General features: G+C 58.6%; 1 protein-coding gene and 1 long non-coding RNA gene across 2 annotated transcripts in view; one reads left to right on the top strand and one right to left on the bottom strand.

The window, feature by feature from the left end:
- Nucleotides 1–1,909, top strand: LOC115306405. The gene is made up of 3 exons (XR_003915325.1): nt 1–79; nt 428–832; nt 1,536–1,909. It is a non-coding gene; the product is annotated as an uncharacterized LOC115306405 (long non-coding RNA).
- Nucleotides 1–4,059, bottom strand: part of SHANK2 (SH3 and multiple ankyrin repeat domains 2) — a 463,461-nt gene that overhangs the window by 287,009 nt on the left and 172,393 nt on the right. The window lies entirely within an intron of this gene.

Here is a 4,059-nt window from a genome sequence, read left to right as displayed (position 1 = left end):
GACAGACACTGCCACCCACAGCCCGTCCCTGCCTCCTCCAGCTGCCCACCAGCCCAGACCCGCGGGAGCGATGAAGATGGTGAGGTGTGCCCAGCTCTGTGGGGGGTCAGGTGCATTTCTCACACCCAGGCATGTACTGACCCGTGAGCACCGGTGAGGTGGGCGGTGTTCCTTACCGCCCCTCGAGGCTGTCCCAGGGAGGCAGAACCTACCAGAGCATCACCTGCGTCCCGCTGCACCCCCTCTATGGACACGGGCCCAGTGGCCTTTTGCCCAGCACCCCTGAGAGCCCAGGTCGGGCTGCATCTGGGGCGTCCTTATGGCTCCGGTGGCGGTCGAAGTGGCCGGCCCTCAGGACGCACAGCGGTGGGCTGACCGATGAAACTGAGCATTTTCCCCGAGGCCTCCCCTCGCTGCCTCCCTGCAGGGCCCACACGTGTGCCACACTGCTGTCCCGGCAGGAGGAACAGGGCATTCTGATCACCAGGAATATTCTAGTAGTTGAAAAGGTCTGGGAAATCATCTGCTTGACATCTCATCTGTGGATCAAATGAACCACTGGCCAGAAGATGTGTACGCAGAAAGGAGGGACTGTGGGTGGGGGGCCCTGGTCCTGACCAGCCAGAGTACCAAGGGCCCATTATGTTACTCCCTGGGGTGCGGGCATGGTGGTAACAAAAGCCAGAGTGAAGAAACTTCTGGGTTCAAACCTCAGCCCTCAACCTCATAAGAGACAGCGGGGGAAGAACACTTAGCAGGAAATCTGCCTTCTGTGTGCGTGGCGTACCGGCAGCACTGAGCACGGGCCCAGAGTGTGGAAAGCCTGCAACAGGTGTGGGATGCATGCCTGGAGAGATGGACAGGTGGACAGGAGGAAAAAGGGAGGCAGGACGGGGGATGAATGGATGGAAGATTGGATGAGAGGACGGTGGCTGAATGATGGGTGGACAGATGGACGGGGGAATGGATGGATGGTGACTACATGGGTGGATGGTGAATTGATGGGTGAGTGGACAGACGGACGGATGGATGATGACTGGGTGGATGGATGACTGGATGATAGATGGGTGAATGGACGGATGGATGGAAGAGGTATGAATGGATGGGTGGATGAATAGGTGGATGGATGGCTAGATGAATGATGGACGGGTGGGTGGATGGATGGGTGGACGGACAGATATCGAGGAATAGACAGATAGACGGATGAGTAGGTGGGTGGATGGATGGACAGAGAAATGGACAATAGATGAATGAGTGGATGGAGGGATGGATGGATAGATGGATGGCTGAGTGGGTGGGTGGGTGGATGGGTGGGTAGACAGATGGGTGGGTGTGTACAGGAGAAGATAAAGGGATGAATGGGTGGAGTGATGGGTAAGTGGACAGATGAGTACTTTGAAAATTACAGTATTTTCTATGTCAGACTCTATGCTAATTTCTTTAAGAGAGGCTGCCAATAGGTGGCCTGAGGCCAAATCAAACAGCATTTTTTAATTAGTCACTAACATATACAAGTTTAAATATTTCATATACAGAGCCTGTACCTTTGGCCACCCTTGCACAACTCGAGAATGTGGTGGCACCCAGCCCACATTCCTGGATGGCACCTGACGCCAGAGCCAAGCCCACCTCCCCTCCAAAAGCATGGATTTCCCAGGTCCTCACAGCCCCCCTGCAGTTTGTAGGGTTGGGAAGGGAAAGACTCTCCTTTTGTCCACATGTCTTTCAAAGGAGTGAAAATGCAGACCCTGTGTGTCTTTAACAACAGTACTGCTCTCTGCTTGGCTGGCCGCACCCATTCCCTGCCCCTGCACTGCGTGTCTGTGACCTTTCCCGATGCGTTCTGGACGGACGGCCCATGCCGGTGTTCTGTCGCAGAGCCGAAACGAGCTTACGAAATCCCACCCAGGAAGCCGGTGGGGACTCTGGGACTCGAACCCTCGCGTCTGGCTGTCTGGCTGCGCCCGGCATTGCCGTGCCCTCCCCCTCCAGCCTCACTGGGACGTTCGGATGCCCCCTGCTTCACCGTGGTTGACTGGTGCGTCCTGTGACCCTGTCACCCCAGGCCACGCTGGGGCCCCGCGCTTGCTTCTCAGGCTGCCACCAAGCAGGAGGGGGAAACGGGTCCCAGAGCTCTGGGACCCGCCAGGAGGAATTCTGAGAGTCTGCGGCACCCAGTGGCCTCAGCCCATGGCAGGACGGCCGATGCGAATCATGGCGCTTCCCCCAAAAGTCACCAGGGCGTCATTTCACAGCATGCTCAGGGGGCCTGTTATTTCTGCGGACGGTGGAATAGAGGCAGCAACAGTGGGAATCAGCGACCCGGCGCGTCCGTGGGCCAGGCGCCGGGTAACACGCAACCTCTCCCAGAGCTGCGACCCAGGGGGCCTGCCTGACCCGACCCGTGCACTGCGGGGCCACTGCAGCCCCTCGCGGCCCCGTGCGGGGGCCGCAGCTCTGCCGCTTGCGCTCGCACGGCCCCTGGCAAGTCTCGAGACACCGTGTGTGGAGAGGGAACGATTCAAATCCGAGCGCACCGCGACCTGTGCTGCTCAGCTTTCATCCCAGCCCAAATGTGCCGGGAGCTAAAATTAGGGGCGGGCTTGTACCCAGCCTGCGCTCTGTCAAGAAAGAGTGGGGTTCTGCTCAGAAGCCGCCCCGAGCATCTGCTTCCCGTCCTCTGCTCATAACGCATCTTAAATGGAGCCATCAGAATTCACCGCCACGTTCCCACGAAATAACGGCGGCGATGGCCGCTAAATCTGCATATGCCGAGCGCTCGGCTCGGGCTGCCGCCTCACCGAGTCCTCCACACGACCATGTCTGGTAGGCGGTGTAGCTGATCTCGTGCCTAAGATCACACGCATGACCGTCGCCTTCTTTAACCGTCACCAGCCACGCAGCTGGCCAGGATCCCAGGCATCGCCCCGCACGCCCCGTCCCCAGCAGGAGGGGGACTCCCAGCCTGGCTCTGGCTCTCCGTCCCCATGCCCACTGCCAGGTCTCCCTGGACACGTCCACAGGCTTCCGTGCTTCCTTTCCCACCATCCACACGACAGTGAGTGGGCTCCTCTTAAAAATATGAATCACGGAGACTCTTCAGCTAAAAACCCTCCGAGGTGTTTTGTACCATGTTCAGATGACAATCCAGACTGCTGATTTTGGACCACGAGGCCCCAAGGACCCAGCTCTGGTCTCCAGCCTCACATTCCACCACTAGGCACTTGCCACCCTGCTCACCAGACTGTCAATCCCGTGGGAGCCCAGGATATCCCAAACAGGCTGTTCCCCCACAGGGTGTTGGCGGAAGTCATGTTCGGGAATGTGTCGCCTGCGCACCTCTGCATAGCTGACCCTTCCCCACATAAATATCAGCCCGAAGGCCACGCCCAGTAGAGCCTTCCCTGAGATTCTCTTTTACTGGGGGACAGTGCCTCCCCCTGCTACTTCAGCTGTCCTGTCCCCCGCTGCAGCACCAGTGCCTAGCACGGTGTCAGGAAAATCTTCGTACATGCTGGCACAGGGGGGTGGATGGAAGTGGGTGGGTGACTGGGTGCGTGGACGGGTGGATGGATGGATTTACGAATGTGGGTGGGTGGGCCATGGATGCGTAGACAGACACACGGATGGGTGGACGGGTGGACGGGTAGGTGGTGTCCCGGCAGGCAGACAGGAGGGCAGGTGGGTGGATGGGTGGATGGGTGGATAGATGCCATCACCCCCAACACAGAGTCAAGCTAAAAATAGAAAATGGACGTGAAATCATGTATTTTAGTTTTAGAAAGCCGGTTATTGGCACTGAGACAAGACCATGACCGTGCAGCTCTGCTCGGGGACGGGGACTGAGCCCGTGCAGGGTGGTGTGCGCGCACGTGCACACGCGTGGGGGGGGCGCTCTGCCAGGTTCCGGACTGCGCTCTCGTGCCTCCCCTCATTCCCCTCCTTTCTCTCATCGCCGCTGTGGGTAGAAGGAGCGGGGGTCCAGCCAGACTCTACGGTAATTTAGTGTAAATACCGACGGCGCTTCCTTCCTCCTCTGGCCTCTCCATCCCTCCGTCC

Source organism: Suricata suricatta, chromosome 11 (genome assembly GCF_006229205.1).
Source record: "Suricata suricatta isolate VVHF042 chromosome 11, meerkat_22Aug2017_6uvM2_HiC, whole genome shotgun sequence".
Lineage (NCBI taxonomy): Eukaryota > Metazoa > Chordata > Mammalia > Carnivora > Herpestidae > Suricata > Suricata suricatta.
The sequence above is the reverse complement of the archived record's forward strand: the minus strand, read 5'-3'. Positions and strand labels throughout refer to the sequence as shown.